This window comes from Bubalus kerabau, chromosome X (genome assembly GCF_029407905.1).
Source record: "Bubalus kerabau isolate K-KA32 ecotype Philippines breed swamp buffalo chromosome X, PCC_UOA_SB_1v2, whole genome shotgun sequence".
Taxonomy (NCBI): domain Eukaryota; kingdom Metazoa; phylum Chordata; class Mammalia; order Artiodactyla; family Bovidae; genus Bubalus; species Bubalus kerabau.
The window spans coordinates 19142053-19163009 of record NC_073647.1 but is presented as its reverse complement, the minus strand read 5'-3'; the positions used below and the strand labels follow the sequence as shown (position 1 = coordinate 19163009).

The window sequence follows — 20957 nt, the reverse complement described above, 5'->3', positions numbered from 1 at the left end:
GGTCATTTCTCACAAGCCCTGGTCGTGTCGTTCTAAGCTTCTTCCATCACAAGCTGTTTTTCATTTCCTAGTTTGTACGAAAAATTGACCATAAAAAGTCTGTACATGAGCCACTTGTTTATTGCTAATCCTTCCCTGGAGTTTGAAGGGGATGAAATAACTAATGGACTCAGAAATTAAGCCCTTATTAAAAGTGTAAATTCAATGGAAGGTGCAGCATCTGAATTAATACCCATTCATATCTTAGCATGAATGAGTGTTGGAGTCATCCCTACAGAAACTCTGAAGCACAGTATATGAAACAGCAGAGCACAAAAAGGCCAAAGGGGAACACTGGACACCTGGGTGAGAGTACCACCAGCCCTAGAAAGACCCTGAAATGAGAAATAAGATAACACAAAAAAGAATCCTCAATTTTCCTCAATTCACCCAAAATCTAGTCCTAGAACTGAGTGCTCTGGAACTTTCAAGTAATTTGTTAACCCTGGAGTACAATAATAAGAAGAAATAATATTAGGTAACATTCATAGTGATGAAGCAGAGTACTCAGAAATTAAACTGAATTTAAGTATCATTTATGGAGAAAAATATGAATATTTTTATGGGACTTCCCTGGCAGTCCAGTGGATAAGACTTCACACTTCCAAGGCAAGGGGCATGGGTTCAATCCCTGGTCAGGGAACTAGGATCCCACATGCTGCACCATGTGGCCAAAAAGAGAATAATAAAAATATAAATATTTTAAAATATCCCATAAAATAAAGATATGCACACAGATATTAAAAAGTAATAATCACAATAATAGAGATGCTTATGATATTAATGGCAAGTCATATTTACCGAGCACTTACTTGTGCCAACCACTGTGTGCATAAGAACTCATTTAAGGCTACCAATAATTCTTTGGAATACACTATTATACTCTCAATTTTACAGAGGAGGAAATTGAGACTCAGTGAGATTCATAACATGCCCAATATCATATACCTAATAAGCAAAGTCATCCTCCACTGGCTGAGAACTAAGGCTGAGCCTCTTCTGAACCATCATGCTGGTTAACAGCAGGCTTGTGCTACTGCTGCTGCTTGTTATCTCCAGGTCCCAGGTCCAGATATCCCTTCTCTGAACCTACTAATAATTCTGAGGCAATATTGGCCTTTATGGATCTTGCTTCCCTTGGCTGAACCCCATTCCTCTAGACACTTTGAATACATTCTGCCTTAGCACCTCCCTCATAAGTTGACTGATACCAACGAAGTAAGGACACAGCTTGCGTGTCTAGCATTTTCCCAGGTACTTCTACATTTGCTTTTCTCATTTAATATATCAACTTTGAAGGTAGAGATTATCATCGCCATTTGATAGATGTGTAAACTAAGACTAATATAAGTTAAGATGATAAGTAAGATAACTGCAATATGGATATGGGTCTGTCCAGGTCCGGAGTTTGAGAGAAGCGGTGAGATATAAATAATTTATACCTCTCAGGAGTAATTGCAGGTTAAAAGGAGACTTCTTAAAGGACTGAGTGACGAACATTGGAATCTCTGGTAGAAAGGACAGGCAGATGAGACATAGATTTTGGGAAAAGAGGCCTCTGTGCCTGGGTCCTCTTTACATCAACCCAAGCAGCTGCTTGCTCCTTAACCCCTCCGCCCCCCTCTCCTAACACACACATACACATACCACTGGGCTGGCTAGACTAGTTCTGCCCCTGGCCTGTTCTTTTCCTTGTTAGGATTACTCTGCAAACCATGACACTAATACAAAGGCCAGGCTCTAGCCTAGCTCCCTTTTCCCTGGCTCAGTTGGCTTTCGCACAACAATAGTGTTCTACATATACTGGCAAACCTAGATGGAGATAGTAAAGGGTTTACCTAGCCCTTTATGTTGGGGCTAAGGTATCTGAGAAGAATAAATGAGTCCTGGAAGAGTCCTGTTAGATCCAGCTCATATGGAACTCAAACCATCCCTCTTCATCCAATCGTGGGAACCACAACAAAATAATGCCCCCTCCTCTGTCTCCCCGACACTGATGAGTCATTACATAAGTTCTTTTATTCTAATTTAAATAAATTAGAGTAAGAACTCAAACTTTCTTGCATAGACAATTATATTTACCCACTCATTTAATGAAAAATGCATCACTGAAATTTTGTAGTACCTAAGCATTTTGCACACTATAGATTAATTTTATTAAGTTGTTTTGCCTTTAGGAAAGAAAACACCCACTCTCAGTTTTATTAGATGAGAACCCATCAGGCGTGTATGTTAATTTTATAGTGAATCTGAAATTTTCAGCTGCAAATCACGTCTCCTTTTGTCTTTGATGAAGCCATTCTGATGCTGCCAAACACTTTTTTCCCACTGCCATCGGACTGCCAGACCAGTACTATTTCCAATATGACATGACTCCATTAAAAATTCTTGCTTTAACATACTTAACACATTGGATTCATATCTGATCTTAAATTGACAAGCTCTGATCTGTGGAAAAAGCTGAATTTTTAAGCCTTGGATGTTTACAAGTTTGAATTTTAAAATTATGCCTTTCTTTATTCTTTTTAAATAGAAGCTCTAAATACAGGCCCCTTAAATCAATGTTCCATGAGGACAATCAGCCTACAAAGCATCTAAAAATTTGGTACATTCTGCACTGTATCTAGATTCAGCAAATTTTAAAAATAATTGCGGGTCATGTTTTATAGTCTATTAGAATCCTTCCCTTTGGGCCCAGAACATTCTTCACAAACCATCATCTTATGGATTGCTCAACTTTGCTCACAATTTAAAAATCTGCATGAGGCACTTCTTAGAAAATTGTTTCTGTATTTCAGCTTGGATTATAGTTGGGAGAGAGGAAATAGGTCCATAGCTAGCCTATTCCTATGCAAAGTGACTAAAGATGGACTGGGCTCACATGTCTGATTTTCTCCCCAAATCCCCATAAATGACAGGAGAAATATGTTTGAAATTAATATCTCAACAACAAAAATGTAAAATAAGAAATATAATTTGCATAACAAATTTTGAGGAATCCTTTTTAGGGTTAAGGTGGAAAGAATAAGATTAATGGAGAAAAGTACTGGCTAAAACATATGATGGTTTAATAAGGTAGGTATCACTCTAAACGATCTCCAAGTCCAGAGGTAGGAGATACAAGTAGTATATGGAAGCCATGGGAAAACCATCATTTGTTATAATATCCCATTTGAGCAGCTAAGTGATTTGGTTCCTTAATTCTCCTTTACCCAATTGTGTCAGGGAGTGGGTAGAATAAGTGTTTGTCCTAATTATTATGGATGCTTGGGTTAGTGAAGCAAGGCCAGGACCCAGGTGGCTGGAGAAAGCCAGGAGAAACAGGAGGCCTCCATGCCCTGAGATGAATGATTTACACATTCAATCCAGCAGTATGTCCTGTCCCTTCTGAATCTCTTGACAAGTGTTCATGCTGTAGGAAAAAAAAAAAAAAATCACCTAGAGGCAAGCAGGGTTTCTCAAAACCCAAGGTAAGCACAAAGTAAAAATCTACAAACATTTGGGAGAAACAGTCTCCACAAAACAGACCCACCAAACTCAAGAATTGGGACTAATGCCCTGCTCAAAAAAGAAACAAAGTAAAGAGGAGTTAAAGAATAACAAAGAAAATTGAAAGAAAAAAGTGATCTATCAAACAACAACAGTATAAAGTTTTTCAGAGTTGAGGAAAGACAAAAATCTTCAAATAAATACCATACACCAATTGCTGGGAAATCTAGCTTAATAAAGTGTCTATACCTAAACTACATTATGGTGAAATTTCAGAACTCCAAGGACAGAAAAAATCTGTGAAAGTTTCCAAAGTAATAAATAGGCTACTTGCACAGGGATGAAAATCAAGCTAACATGAGATCACTCATCAGTAATACTCAACAAAATAGTAATGGATTAGTTTCAAATGGATAATAAATATAATTTACAAGTAAAGATATTATACTCAGAAAAACCATCATTTAAGTTGGAGAGTTGAGGGCTGTGTGAAATGAAGGTGTTTTTCACTGAGTATGCACAGACTCAGATATTTTACCAACAGCAATTTATCTTTGAATGAATTATTGGAGGATGTACTCCAGCAAATGAAACATGAACCCAAGGGAATGATATGAGTAAAAGAAATAATGGTGATAAAAAGAAGCCAGTAAAAATTATAATAAAGCCTAAATAATTATTGATTGAAAAATATTAACAATATGGAACTAAATCCCAGATGAACTCTATATGCAACATTATGGGGTTTAGAAGAAAAGAGAAAAGGAAAATAAACTATTGCTATGGCTGCAGTCATTTTCAGGATGAGTACGTAATTATAAATTCTAGAAATGTAAAGACAATGCATGCTTAAATATTTTTAAAGAAATTAAGGGTAACAACTAGGACATGAAACACAAAACTTCCAAAAAATTACTGAGAACAACAAAAAATAAACACAAGAAATGCTATTTTCAATAAGTTGCTGGAAAGGAAACAACAAGAAATTATTATAATTAGAAAAGGTAAAACAAGATGGCAAAGGTAATCTCTGATATCAATAATCATAGTAAATCTTAATGAGCTAACTCTTGTTGTTAAAAGATAATTAGCCTGTTTAAAAGAGACACATTTTCAGCCAAATGACACATGAGACTTGAAAATAAATTGAGACACATGAAGAAAATGCTAACAAAAATAAAGTAGGTATGAAGTGAAGTCGCTCAGTCATGTCCGAGTCTTTGCGACCCCATGGACTATAGCCTACCATGCTCCTCCATCCATGGGATTTTCCAGGCAAGAGTACTGGAGTGGGTTGCTATACATAAAGAGGATATACTAATTGTTAGTTTATTCACAAAAACATAACTTTGAAACAAACGAAATAAATATTGATAGGAAAACAAAAAGAAATTGGCAGCCTACAACATTAATGGGAAACTTGTACATACCTCTCTTTCAGAAACCCAGCAACAAATCAAGTGGAAACATAAATAAAGATGAGAATCTGGAGAACACAATTAGTTTTATACAATAGACATGTACAGGAACATATGCAATAAGCAGAGAATTGACATTCCTTGAACACATGTAAGCCTTGGACAAGATTTGACTGTACATAAGGTTACAAAAAAGCTTAACAAATTAGGAAGAACAGAGAACATAAAGGCTACATACTCTGAGAACATATCAGTATAATTGGAAATTAGTAACAATGATTAACAAAAATAATTTTTTAAAGAATTTCTACATAATTTAAGAAATCCTTTTCAATGACTCCAGGTTAAAGAAAAATATCAATGCTGGAGAGGGTGTGGAGAAAAGGGAACCCTCTTACACTGTTGGTGGGAATACAAACTAGTACAGCCACTATGGAGAACAGTGTGGAGATTCCTTTAAAAACTGGAAATAGAACTGCCTTATGACCCAGCAATCCCACTGCTGGGCATACACACTGAGGAAACCAGAAGGGAAAGAGACACGTGTACCCCAATGTTCATCACAGCACTGTTTATAATAGCCAGGACATGGAAGCAACCTAGATGTCCATCAGCAGATGAATGGATAAGAAAGCTGTGGTACATATACACAATGGAGTATTACTCAGTCATTAAAAAGAATACATGTGAATCAGTTCTAATGAGGTGGATGAAACTGGAGCCTATTATACAGAGTGAAGTAAGCCAGAAAGAAAAACATCAATACAGTATACAAACGCATATATATGGAATTTAGAAAGATGGTAATGATAACCCTGTATGCGAGACAGCAAAAGAGACACAGATGTATAGAACAGTCTTTTGAACTCTGTGGGAGAGGGAGAGGGTGGGTTGATTTGGGAGAATGGCATTGAAACATGTATAATATCATATATGAAACAAATTGCCAGTCCAGGTTCGATGCAGGATACAGGATGCTTGGGGCTGGTGCACTGGGATGACCCAGAGGGATGGTATGGGGAGGGAGGTGGGAGGGGGGTTCAGGATGGGGAACACGTGTACATCCGTGGCGGATTCATGTTGATGTATGGCAAAACCAATACAATATTGTAAAGTAATTAGCTTCTGATTAAAATAAATAAATTTATATTTTAAAAAATAAATAAAGCTAAAATGACTGTGAAAAAACGAGAAAAATATCAAAATTAAAATTGAATCATATAGCAAAACCCATGGAGCACAGCCAAAATGGCTCTTAAAGGAGATATCAAAGTTTTAAATATGGGGGGAGAGGGAGGGAGGCTCAAAGGGAGAATATATATATATATATATGTATATATATATATATGTATATATATGTGTGTATATATATATATATAATAATGACTGATTTGCATTGTTGTATGGCAGAAACCAACACAACATTGTAATTTTCCTCTAATAAAAAAGACAAACAAAAAGAAAATTCAAGATGTTAGTTAAAAAACAACAAACTTAATCAGAGATAGTAAAAGTAAATATAAATATCAAAACATAATTCAAAGAAATTTTTACAAGAACAAAAAACAAAAATATCAATAAGTAATGTTGATCCATAAAACCTGAAACACTTTATTTGAGAAAGCCACTAAAATTAGATAAACCTTTGGAAAAGTCTGAAGAAGTAAAACAGATAGAAGGCATAAATTAGCAATGTTTGAAACAATAGCTAAAATAAGTAAATATATGGAAGATATTTTATGTTGTACTAAATGTAGTTACATTTAATTTTATTACACTAAAATTTTGAAAATCTATACTTAATGAATTATTTTCTAGGAAAAAAATGTATTGCTAAAATTCACTCAAGAAGATGTAGAAAATCTGAATGTACCAATAATCTGAAAAGTAATCATAGATCTACCCTTAAAAAAAGCACAGGGCCCCAAAGTTTAAATAGGCAAGTTATATAAAATTCTTAAGAAACAAAACATTTGCATACATCATAAAATATTCTGGATCACAGAAAAAAAGAATATTTCTCATTCATTTTGCAATACTAGCATACCTTTGATGCCAAAAATTGGACAAATATAGCAGAAAAAAGAGGGCTAAACTTGCTTAGGAACATAGATGTGGAATACCAAATAGCATATTAGCACTTCCAATCCAGTAATGTATTAAAAGAAAAATACATCATGAGTCATGATAAGTAAGATTTTTCTTGAGAAACAAATATGGCATAATATTAGGTTATTTATTAATGCAATTGACAGACTGAAGCAAAAATTATATGATCACCTCAATAGATGCCCCAAATTATTTCATGAATCCAGTCATTCTCAATATGACACACACCATTCTAGCAGATCTTCTTTTAGTATTAATAAAATGTTGTTGCTTTTATTCACTTCATTGAGCTTACAATCGTAACAAATATTTTCAAGTTATTCTTACCCATGTTGATTACACCTCACTGACTATTTGAATGTGGTCCTTTGGGTTAATTAATCTCAAGAATTTTCACATTTTTCATTTGTCTTTCTCCAAGGTTCTGTTTATATTATCTTGGAGTTTAATCTCTACTTTATAGCTTATTTGATCTTGCCACTAAAATTTTATTGGTATTTCTTCTGTGGTTCCTCAGAGTTCTTATATATGATTCAACCATATTTACACTCTAAATTTTTTTAGATTTTTGTTTAAATTAATACTTAAGTATGTATGCTAGTGAGTAATTAGAGTCATTGCTAAAAGACAAACTTCTTTAAAAGTCTCTATTGGTGTCAATAGATAACTGAAAAATTAGAAATTCATTCATTGGCTTGATCCCATGAAACTTTAAGTTCTGCTGAATTTTGGGGAATATACCTTAGCACACATGTGCTGTGCTAAGTCCCTTCAGTCGTGTTTAACTCTGTGTGACCCTATGGACTGTAGCCCACCAGGCTCCTCTGTCCATGGGATTCTCCAGGACTTGAGTGGATTGCCATGCCCTCCTCCAGGGTATCTTCCCAACCCAGGGATGGAACCTATGTTTCTTATGTCTCCTGCATTGGCAGATGGGTTCTTTACCACTAGCACCTCCTGGGAAGCCCTAGCAACATTTTCCTAACAAAAAAAATTTAGGTAAATTTGGAAGAGAATCAAGTACCCTTAATTTGTGAAAAGTATCCACGATAAACATACAATAAAAATCACATTTAATGATGAGATTGAAGAAATCTCATAAAAGTAAGGAATATCAGTTCAGTTCAGTTCAGTTCAGTCACTCAGTCATGTCCAACTCTTTACAACCCCATGAATCACAGCACGCCAGGCCTCCCTGTCCATCACCAACTCCCGGAGTTTACTCAAACTCATGTCCATCAAGTCAGTGATGCCATCCAGCCATCTCATCCTCTGTCGTCCCCTTCTCCTCCTGCCCCCAATCCCTCCAAGCATCAGGGTCTTTTCCAATGAGTCAACTCTTCGCATCAGATGGCCAAAGTATTGGAGTTTCAGCCTCAGCATTAGTCCTTCCAATGAACACCCAGGACTCATCTCCTTTAGAATGGACTGGTTGGATCTCCTTGCAGTCCAAGGAACTCTCAAGAGTCTTCTTCAACACCACAGTTCAAAAACATCTGTTCTTTGATGCTCAGCTTTCCTTATAGTCCAACACTCACATCCATACATGACCACTGGAAAAACCATAGCCTTGACTAGATGGACCTTTGTTGGCAAAGTAATGTCTCTGCTTTTGAATATGCTATCTAGGTTGGTGATAACTTTCCTTCCAAGGAAAGTATTTCATGGCTGCAATCACCATCTGCAGTGATTTGGGAGCCCAGAAAAATAAAGTCTGACACTGTTTCCACTGTTTCCCCATCTATTTCCCACGAAGTGATGGGACCAGATGCCATGATCTTAGTTTTCTGAATGTTGAGCTTTAAGCCAACTTTTTCACTCTCCTCTTTCACTTTCATCAAGAGGCTTTTTAGTTCCTCTTCACTCTCTGCCATAAGGGTGGTGTCATCTGCATATCTGAGGTTATTGATATTTCTCCCAGCAATCTTGATTCCAGCTTGTGCTTCTTCCAGCCCAGTGTTTCTCATGATGTACTCTGCATAGAAGTTAAATAAGCAGGGTGACAATATACAGCCTTGACATATTCTTTTTCCTATTTGGAACCATTCTGTTGTTCCATGTCCAGTTCTAACTGTTGCTTCCTGAGCTGCATACAGTTTCTCAAGAGGCAGGTCAGGTGGTCTGGTATTCCCATCTCTTTAAGAATTTTCCACAGTTTATTGTGATCCACATAGTCAAAGGCTTTGGCAGTAAGAAATATAAAACAATGCAAATATCATCACTTTTACTCAACATTGTACTGGAGGTTCAAGTCAATACAAGGATGGAAGAAAAATAAGTAAGAAATACTATTATTAGGAAGTAAGAGACAAAAATATAACTGTTTGCCTTGAAAAAGCCAAATAAATCAATGAAAGCTTACTGAAACTCTAAAGTAAAAGTGCTTTGTTCCTTTTTAATTCCTAGGGCATTTTGGCACATTGTAGGCACTCAAATAATATTTGTTAAATGAACAAAGTCAACAAAACAAGCAATCAGAAATGTAATAGGAAAACAAATTTCATTTGTAATAGGAAAAAAACAAAGTACTTAGGAGAAATACAATAAAATATTCAAACCTGAAGAAATCTAATAACACATTTCCAAAATCTATTTAAAGTTCTAACGCTATACTAAAGGTCTTAAAAGAAGAACTGAATAAATGAAGAGACTTACAATTTTCCTGAGTGAGATGAATCTCTATTATAGAAATGTGATTTCTATTCAGATTATTCTATAAATTAAATGCAATTACAATAAAATTCCATGTAGGAATGTTTGTAGAATGTGAAGTTGATTCTAAAATGCACCCAGAAAAGATATTATACAAAAATAACCAAGACAATTTTAGAAAGGAAAATCAGAAAAAGATTCATTCTCTCAGATATCAAAACATGTTAATAAAAACTACAGTTATTCAGATAGTATAATATCGATACAGGAATAATCAAAGAGATCAATGAAGTATAACATAGAGTCCTAAAATAGATCCATGTAAATAAATGGAAACTCAGTATGTGATTAACAAGGAATCAAATCAGTGGGGAGAGGATGAATTCTTTGATAAATGTTATTAGGACACTTGGTGATTGGGGAAAAAATATATGTAGACACACATGCACAGAATGAAAGTGATATTAAAGACAAAGAGAAAAATTTCTGCCTCACAATATACACACAAATTCCAAATGAATTAAAGAGCTATATGAAAAAGCAAAAGTATTACTATATTGGAAGAAATATAGCAAAAATACTGTAAAAAGAGAGAAAGGCTTTTTAAGCAAGACTTAAAACCCGGAAATCATAAAGAAAAATAAAATGGATAAATTTAACATGATCAAGAATTTTTAACTTCTGAATAAAATATTCACCATAAGCAAAGTTAAGAAATGAGATTGTAATCTACAATTATGTAACTATAATCCAGTTATGGTTTTAAAGTTATAAGCATATACATTTATATGAACATAAAGTTATCCTTTTTATCAATACCACCAAAGTATAATGAATCCTTTAAAAGAGATGGGAAAGGGATATGAATGAGCAAGTTAAAAAAAAAAAGGAAATGCAAATAGACAATTAGCACAGAAAAACTGTTCAAATTTACAAGTTAGCAGATACGCTATTTTCACCCATAAGACCAGCAAATGAAATAGTGTTGATAATGTTGCAATGAAACTTCTAGCATGTGTGTAACTTGGTTTGGACAGCAATTTGACAGTATTTAATAAAACTGAAATATTCAGACCCAGCGATTCTATGTCAGAGAATAAACTCTAAGGAAACACTTGCACATCCGTACAAGGAGATGTTTAAGGTTGTCCATTGCAGAATTGTAACTGTGATTATTTGTAAACAACCTTTTATTAGTGAAAAATAGCTAAGCAAATGATGGTATACTCATACAATGCATCAGTTATAAAAACTGAGACAGGTTTATATGTACTGACATAAAATATCCCCAAGACACGCTATCGAACAAAAAAGAAATCCACTTGCAGAACATCACATACAGCTTTACAGTATATGTTTTCAAAATAACCCCCACAAAACTATGCACATATATCTATATGTCTATAGAGACATGACAATCATTTAGAAGATTACACTACAAATATAATTTCTATCTTCGAAGAGACATGAAGTAGAAGGCTGAAGGGGCACTTTGGTATTGTTTAACATTTTTACAATGAGCAAAGACCCACATATTAGTAGTGAAATCTTTTTTAGAAAATAAACACACATACAAAAAAGTGGCAAAGAAGGCAGTCAAGAACTTTACTGCAACTCCCATATTTTATAAGTGAGAAAACTGATCTCAAGAGAAACTGGGTGACTGTCTTCAGGTCACACAATTAATTAGTGGGAGAACTGAAATTGAAATCCAAGCCCCTGGTTTCCCAGGCCAAGGAGCGTCACACAGGTAATCATCTCCATTATTACCTAGAATCTCCCTTGTTCCATCCAACAATAGAAGTCATTTTGTGAAGTTACCAGGATTGTCATTTGGGGATTATTAGACCAGTACCTTCTTTGTAAACGCTATATAGGCCAAACAGAACCTTTTGGCCACTGTAGAATGGAACACAACAAAACATGATTTTTTTTTCTTACCACCTATTAACCTTAAGACAAATTACCTTGGTAATCACAATACTGGATGTTTTCTCTGTGACGTGCAAAGGGAAAACAATTCACAGTAGACCTCGTCTAATGCTTCGTCGAGCTGAATGATTACTTTGATTAAATATGTTTCTGTTCTGGCTTTAGTGTGCGATTTATCTCTAAAGCCCCCTGTACAATTCCAAAAATATTTTCATTTATACTTTCAGAAAACTTCTTTAGCTTCTGAAACTTGGTTTTCAATAATTGAAGTACTAGATAGAGGATAATCCCAGGGACAGAGGAGCCTAGTGGGCTGCCGTCTATGGGGTCGCACAGAGTTGGACACGACTGAAGTGACTTAGCAGCAGCAGCAGCAGATAGAGAATAAAGGATACCTTCTTTGGATCAACATTCTGGACCCTGCACAACATAGCCCCAAACAGTTGCAAGGATTCTTGTCTCACTGAATCACAATGGACTGGGACACTTAGTGTCCATGGGGCACATCTTGTCCATTATTACCCCAAGGACATTATTCAAACCTGCATCTCCTTCCAGTTTGGAATACTCACATATCCATCTACCCACTCCCATGGGTAGCAGTGCTGTTATAATGGTTTTAAAAGTACAGCAGTATTGTAAGGCAGTTTTAAAAGTACAAGACTGAAGTTCAATTGCTCTCTCTTACATTTACTGTGTGATCTGAGAAATGTATTTAATCCATCTGAATTTCAGTTTTGTTTTAAAATGGCAGTACTTCATATGGAGTTTCTGAGGACATATAATTCCCTTAGCACAGTGTCCAAAGCATGGTAAGCCATTATTATCATTACTCATCTTTCAGCAATCTCCCCACAACCCTTTTATCTTCAAAGAGGTGCAAGAGCACATGTGGTCACTTGAACATGTAAGCTGACATATGAGCTTACTTATTCACAGAACTCTTGTGTGAGAAAAGGTTGATTCTCAACCAACCAACCAACCAGAATCAGGTCAATTGTCCAATAGCACTGTAACAATTCCCTGTAGCTCAGATGGTAAAAAATCCTCCTGCAATGAAGAAGACCTGGGTTTGATCCCTGGGTTGGGAAGATCACCAGGAGGAGGGCATGGCAATCCACTCCAGTATTCTTGCCTGAAGAATCCCCATGGACAGAGGAGCCTGGCAGGCTACAGTTCATGGGGTGGCCAAGAGTTGGACACAACTGAGTGACTAAGCACACACAATATCTTCCCCATTCATACCTCAAAGATTATGGAAGTCTATGTTCCATTCTTAACTTATCTCTGCATGGGCTGAGCAGTGGCTGACTGTAAAGAAATAGAGATGGGCTGAGTCAAAAGTACTTCCAGAAGTAAGGAGAAATTACAGATGTCACCCCAAGCAGCATGCCAGAGTTGGGACTTGATGGGGAAAAGAAAGAGCTACTTCTACCTTAAAATATTTCCCCTGGATCAAGTTTACTGGGCCTGACATTTTTCCATGAGAATTCTAACTCTGAAAGGTGTGAGACTTAGGGACTTGTGCACTAGTTTCTAAAAAGTTGATTGTGGGCATGAAAAATTTAAAAGAAGGACTTATGTCTTTAAATTGACCAATTGGTCTTCATTAAAATGCAAATATCTTATGAAAGGTACAGCATTAAGTTGTTTTCATCCGTTTACACCACAGTGTGAATTTCTGTATCTGGTCTGTTCCAAGAAAGATATCCAGAGAAAGCAAGCTTTCAACTAGGGAAATTAGAGAAAGGAAAAAGTCACTCCTGTGTACATGGGCATCTACCCCTAGGGAGAAGGACAGGAAGAGTATTGTATAGAAGACAGCACTTAAAGATTATGTTCTAATGCTGGGACATTTACTTACAAAGCAGGTTAATAAAAAATGCATCCCACTTACTTTTTTATGTACCAAGGCAATCAAATCTCTCTAAACTGATCAGATATATTAGTACGGGACTATTTCTATTAGACGAGATTGCATTAGTCAGTTGTGGCTAATTTCCTAGTATATTTCCCAGAATTTCAATGGAAAGAGTATTGGGCATTATATTTTTCTTTAAAGATGCTGATTGATGATTCATATGATGAACTACTTACCCTGACCTCCCCCAACAAAATTTCCTATTTAGAAAATAAAGTAGTGACTGTGAGTATTTGCTACACATAGGAAAAGTAAGAAGGGGGAGGTGGGTACCTGGGAGCCAGGAAATGTTGATTCCTACAACGATAAACCTTCACAGCTGACCTCATCCCCTCACTCTGGTCAAAATTTCCATGCTATAAATCAATTCATAGTGGTATCACTATTCTTACCCTACCACATTGCCATTATCTACTGGGTTTCTCTGAATACACTAGAAAACCACAAGTTACAGAAAAAGAGACGATGGCTTCATCACCAGTGGATCCTCAACTCCTTACCTAATGTCTGGCATCTAAGGTATACTCAACAGAGTTGAACAAATGAACGAGTGAATGAATGTTCAAGTGAAAGAATGACTAACTGAGTGGAAATTAAGAAACCGGAGTGGAGAGAACTCCTGAATCAGGTCATCCAAGGCCTACGGTGGCAACAGAATATTCTCATGTGGGTCACAGAATGAATTACTTGCCATCATCCTGAGTGAAAACAGATTAAGGCCTCAAGGCCAAGCACTGCTGAAAACTCCTGGAGCTGTAATAGTCAAACAGTATAACTCTTCAAAAATCTCCCTGCCATGTTCCAGCAGCCTTCAGGAGACTACAATAATGTCTTTTCATGAGAACACGTGGTCTTCAAGCTCCCATACTCTCCTATGGAGTGGAAGAAGAACCAGATTTGGAGACAGAAAGACAGGATGCAAATCCTTATTCTGTATTTATAAGCTCTAATTTCTTGGAGAAGTCATTTAAATCTTGAGAGTCTCAGTTTCATCATCTGTAGAATGGGAATGATTAATAAAGTCTGCTCTGCCAGGCTATTTTACATATACAGGGAATCAATCTAGGTGAATGAGTAAAGCAGAGATTCAGAAAATGTTACAGTCTATCATCCATCCTTTTCCTTCAGTGATACTGTTGGCCTAGGAACCCCTTAGGGCTTCTGAGATTCCAGGGGCAGACATTTTTATCAAATCTGACATTTTAGATGTCAGCAAAGGCCTTGGGAATACATGTGGGAGGAAGAGGGGGTAGGAAGGAACAAGGAGTAGAACCATGGAGAAGTAAAACTAGGGGAATTGGGGGAAAGGGAATAATAGAAGACCTTGTAAACTTTGGGCTTCCCTTGTAGCTCAGTTGGTTAAGAATCTGCCTGCAGTGCAGGAGACCTGGGTTCGATCCCTGGGTCAGGGAAGATCGCCTGGAGAAAGAAATGGCAACCCACTCCAGTATTCTTGCTTGGAAAATCTCATGGACACAGGAGCCTGGTGGGCGGCAGTCCAAGGGGTCACAAAGAGTCGGGCACGACTGAGTGACTAACACGAACACTTACACTTGTAAACTTTGCTTATGAGAAGAGGGAAGAGAAGGCAGTAGAAAGAGGGTGATACGGCAGCAGTTGTAGTTTAGGAGTGATCAGGGAAAGCTGGAGGAGTACTTCGAATAAGAAAAGCAGTGCTTCTTGGCTTGGACTTACACCCTTATCCATGGTGGCTTCCATGAACTAGGAACTTAATCTATTAAAATTAATCTATTAACTAAGCAGGAAGCTCTCAGCCACACCCTTTGACAAAAGGAGGTGTGATTTCCTGCCACACTTCCCTCAACTGTCTCCCCAAAGATTGTGCCAATCCCATGCTGCACTAGGAGCAGAGGGCAGATCTATGTGGAGAAAGGAAGGGTCTGGACAAGGTGGATTCACTTGACACCCACTCCCACCATGATCCCAAGCAGGTTTGCAGTAATGTCCACAAATACCCGACTTCCTTCCAGTTAAGGCGCCCCCATGGAAGGGGCTTAGAGTGAGAGGAGAAACCCAATGTAGGAATGATCCTCCCACATCAAAAGACTGAAACAGTACTCAAGTTCTTTCCCCAGAACTCACAGAACAATTCTAGAGGTACCTCTACATCACTTTTAATTCCCTAAGCGCTCCAGCATGTCCCTAAAAGACAAACGTCTACTATCTCTTCCTTTAAACATGCATATTTCTTCTCAGAGCTTCCCCTTTAGAAGCCTCCTTCAGGTCTGAGATAGCCACATGGTTGCCATGGGAACCTGCCCCTCATTTGCCTCTAATCATCAGTTCTAGAGGGATAAAACTTCAACTCTCATTTCTATTAGATGAGATCACATCAATCAGTTATACTAATTTCCTATAGTGTTTCTGAGAATTTCAGCTGGAAATTGCTTTTACATTTTCTTAAAAGAAGCCAGTTGTTGATGCATGTACTGCACATTGCTGCCGCCCGCGCCTGCCCCTGTGCAAACCTCTCTGTTTAACACACTTCAGTCCGGTCAGAGAGTGATGATGACATTTCAACCCATCTGGAGTGGGTTTGATCCACCAAATGTCAAAGTTGAAACGTTTATATTGTCAAACTTCCAGTGGTTTTTAAAAATAGAAGCTAGAAAAATAATCTCCAATTAGGATTACAGGTGAACTATTAGTACTCAGAGTTGTCAGAGAGGCCCACGCATGTGGTACTGGCCTCACTTCCCTGTGTGTAACATCACACGGGATCGTGTCTGAGGAAAAGTGTGTTTTCTGGATTCTTGGCTTTGATCCGAAGGAAAGATGAGAAAGCCTCAACCTTTCTCTCTTGCCATATTCTTCTGTGCTAGTCTCTTATTACTGGGAGCTGAGGTCCATATGACAGTAGAATTGTGAACAATTTTTTACCCAGAGACTTGGGTGAGATGGAAATTGCAGCTTCCTCTCCCTGAGATGGCTTCCGACTCTCCTGTTCGGGTCTTTCTGGCTTCATGATGGAGCCCACAGTCCTTCTCCCTGCTTCTGTCCTCATCGACCCTCTTGGCCCTTCTCACCCCATCACAGGACTGATTAAAGTACTCCAGATGCTGACCGATGACAGTTCAAAGGGGCTTCCCCACCCCCACCTTCCTGTCCTGCCCCATACAGAGCATTGTGCTTAACATCAAGCCTTTTATAGAAGCTTAATGACAAGTCAAAGTGTTGGTCTTAGTCACTTCAGTCGTGTCCAACTCTTTGGGACTCCATGGACTGTAGCCCACCAATCTCCTCTGTCCATGAAATTCACCAGGCAAGAACACTGGAATGGGTAACAATTCCTTTCTCCAAGGGATCTTCCAGATCCAGGGATCGGCAGGTCTCCTGCATTGTGGGCAGATTCTTTACCACCTGAGCCATCGGGAAAGCCCCAGACCTGAGCTACCAGAGAAGCCCCAGAAGCTTAATACATACAGACAATAAAACATGTGCCTTTGCATTTGCAATTCAGGGAGAAGTTGGGTTAAGGAGCACTTCAGTGTCTGGATATTGGATAGGAAGTAGAACTAGAGTAAAGGCAGGGTCTTCAGAGAAAGGCCACAATCAGTGCTCCAAGGAGACTGGCCTCTGGAGACAGGGAGAAGCAAACAAGGAAGCCAGGATCAGGAGAGGAACTATAAAAAAAGGGGTGCAGCTTGCATTAAGCTGGCTCTTATTTGTGATTCAGAAAGAGCCCAGTGCTCCAGCACTAAAAGAGCTGTGTCCCCCCTCCCTATCTTACAAGGACACAAGAAAGACAGAGAAGAGACACAGACCCATGAGGGCAATGGAACCCTTCATAGGGAAGAAACCTAGAGCGACCAGCAGTGCAGTGCAGTGAATTTTATTAGTGAGCATTATCTCTCTTGCTTTCAGAAAATAAAAAATGGCCTTAATAGCTTAAGGCATCATTACAAACAAAATATATACTGCAGCTTCCTTGTAACATTTTTCACTATAGAATAAAACAAGGCAGGTCCATCATGGACCCCATTAAAGGAGCCTTAGTTACTGAAGTATCAAAAGCATCTCGCCATTAGGTGTTCCTATGTCAGGAAACCTGAAGAAAGTGTTATTGTGATGCCATGAATAGTAAAGACATCTAACAAAATGAGATGCTTTCTTTCCTTTGCTGTAATGACTCTACAGGCTACTAGCAGGACATACCGTGGCCCAGGCCCATTCTGGATCAATAGCAACAAATCTGCAGAACAAAGGTGAGCATAGCTTGAGTCAAGGTCAATAGCCCCACATTAAATCTAAGCAAGGGAATATGAAGAATTTGACAAGTCCACAAATACAATTTCATATATCTATATTCTTATTTGGGCTTCCCTGGTGGCTCAGACAATAAAGAATCTGCCTGCCAATGCAGGATAGTTCACTGGTTCTATCCCTGGATTGGGAAGATTCCCTGGAGAAGTGCATGGCAATCCAATCCAGTACTCTTGCCTGGAGAATCCCATGGAGGAGCCTGGCGGGCTACAGTCCATGGGTCTGCAAAAAGTCAGACACGACTGAGTGGCTAACACTTTCACATTTTCACATATGCTTATTTATTCCCTTTTTACTTTCAAAAATAATTGAAATGGCCTATAATCACTAAGTTCTTGGTATAATTAGATTAAAATATGTTAACAAAGAATAAAAGAAGTACAAAGGTAGGGAGATGGGAACAAACAAAACTGAACAAACAAAGCTGAACATACTGATATCCTCCCTCCTTATTTTTAGTATACTAAAACAACCAAGCATAATTCAGAACCAAGTTTCCTGGCAACCAAGGTAAAAGTCAAAACCTAATGTCAATACTTTGATGCTAATAGTCCCATCTATAATGGCTACTCCATGGATTTCTGCAAGTTGTAACCCATTTATCTCATAGTCAATTAAAAAGGTTCAGTTCAATTCAGTTGCTCAGTCATGACCAACTCCTTGTGATCCCATGGATTGCAGCATGACTGGCTTCCCTGTCCGTCATCAACTCCCAGAACTTGCTCAAACTCATGCCCATCAAGTCAGTGATGCCATCCAACCATCTTATCCTCTGTTGTCCCCTTCTCCTCCCACCTTCATTCTTTCTCAGTATCAGGGTCTTTTCAAAGGAGTCAGTTATTTGCACCAGGTGGCCAAAATATTGGCGCTTCAGCTTCAGCATCAGTCCTTCCAGTGAATATTCAGGATTGATGTCCTTTAGGATGGACTGGTTTGATCTCCTTGCAGTCCAAGGGACTCTCAAGAGTCTTCTCCAACACCACAGTTCAAAAGCATCAATTCTTCAGTGCTCACCTTTCTTTATGGTCCAACTCTCACATCCATGCATGATTACTGGAAAAACCATAGCTTTGACTAGACAGATACTTGTTGGCATTAAAAGGTTAGCCCACTGCAGAAGGGAATGGCAAACCACTTCAGTATTCTTGCCTTGAGAACCCCATGAACAGTATGAAAAGGTTAGCAAGAAAATATAGTTGAACTGGACTAGGGATGTAGTGGGATTTAGGAGGTCAAGTATCTCCTATACCCCATCACAGCTGGCTCAGGACATTTCTGTGAAGCTATCAGATCAGTAGATCTTCTTGGACTTCCCATTGACAATTAGGCCTTTTTTGTCTGCCTGAGTACTACCAGTTCCCAGAGCTTATTGGTCCTTCACATATCAGTCATACTTGAGAAGAGAGCCCATCTGATGTCTGTTTCCTGGGCAGGCTCAGCTCCTAACTTTTCTTCTAGAGAACGCCCCAACATGGTTCATCTTGGAATTTTACGGTGTCATCGTTGTTGTCTGGGCATTCTCTAGATTCCCTGTTAGCTCTTTGGTATACGGCTGGTTAGTCCATCTCTCCAGAAGTGGTGGCTTGCCCCGCTTTCCCAGTCCTGAGTGAGCTCTGTGAGCTGTCTGTGGCTTCTCCCTTACCTCTGACACTCCTCCTCTCAGCAGACTCAAAATTCATTCATCTGCAGGATTTTTGTGAACCCTCTGGCTACGGTATGGATGTAGGGGTACTTCTGTATGATGGGTTTCATTGCTTTCATTGTCTGAAAGAAGACAGCAGACACATTCACTGGGAGAAACAAACTTTTTCTTGGCCCCAGTCTTGGAGAAGAATTTGTCATGAGGTTTTATATAAGGAGGAGCATTGAACAATATAATAGATGATGTCCTGGAACAGGAACAAAACATGGGAAGCCAGCTGTTAACTACAAAAAACATCAATGCACAGCTGTGCATCTGGTGCTCATAAATCAAAACCTCACTGAGCTTATGATGCAGTTGCTGACACTCCAAGCCCACGACAATTTAGTCTGTGACCAGGCACGCCCCCACATGCCCATCCCAACCAGTATTGCCATGATTTTAAGAATCTGAGCTCCCCAAATTCCTATTCTCCACTCTCTTCACTGGGCTTTAGCTGAGACCTGCCAGATGTGATTAAAGCTATTTCTTGTAATAAGCATGAGGCAGAGAAGCTCGTGGTAAGAGGTTTATGGGAGTCTCTACTTCCTAGATAGGTAGCAATATCCTGTGCAAAGGGAAAGAAGATATTTGTTATGACCCTGTAACTCTTGGTTCCTCTGCCTGGCAGTCATCCCCAGTTCCTCATCTCCCTCAGACTGCTGGATGGAGAAGACTTTTCTCTGTCCTGAAGGGGGCTGACATGAGGGCTTCTCCTAAGGAAAGCTCCTCCTTTTCTCCACTCTCTATTTATTACCGTGGGCTTCACTTAATCGTAGCTTCATTTCCTTGAAATAGGAGGTGCCGGATTGGCAACAAGGTTGAGGAAAGGGGGATTTAGTATGGAGATGGAGACAGAGAGTGTGGAATTCACCTAAAGAGGAGTTCTAGCCACCTCCTTTTGTCTCTGGAGCAAGAGTCTCAGCCTTTCCTCAACTTTCCTCTGCCAGAGAAGCAACACAGGCAAGTCTTGCCTCACGCAGGTAAGACAAAGAAACAATAAGTCAACTATTTTGGAAAGAGAAGAGCAGAAGTCTTCATCTCTAAATCCTCCTTTCCTTTATACCTCTCTCTGTAGGGGTAGCATGCAAGTAAAAAGACATGTCCTCAGAAAGTAGGAATCACCTGATCCCTTAGTTAGTTAGTTAGTTAAGTTGCTCAGTTGTGTCCGACTCTTTGCAACCCCATGGCCTGTAGCCCATCAGGCTCTTCCGTCCATGGGATTCTCCAGGCAAGAATACTGGAGTGGGTTGCCATTTCCTTCTCCACATCTGATCCCTACTTGACTTCATTTCAACAAAATTCAAGTTTTTATAACTCTTCTAACTTCATCCATGCTTATGCCTTCTACTCTGTCTCATGAGGTCCTGGCTCATCTACTCTGAGATGAAAATTACTTCCTGCTCTAAGGTTACAGTTGAATGCCTTGGAT

At 38.6% G+C, this 20957-nt stretch overlaps 1 long non-coding RNA gene across 1 annotated transcript in view; it reads right to left on the bottom strand.

The window, feature by feature from the left end:
- Window positions 1-2177: 2177 nt before the first annotated feature.
- LOC129638915 (uncharacterized) overlaps window positions 2178-20957 on the bottom strand; it is a 39019-nt gene continuing 20239 nt past the window's right edge. Inside the window, exon 3 of the long non-coding RNA XR_008708090.1 lies at window positions 2178-3451. This is a non-coding gene — a long non-coding RNA (uncharacterized LOC129638915). The remainder of the gene's footprint in view (window positions 3452-20957) is intronic.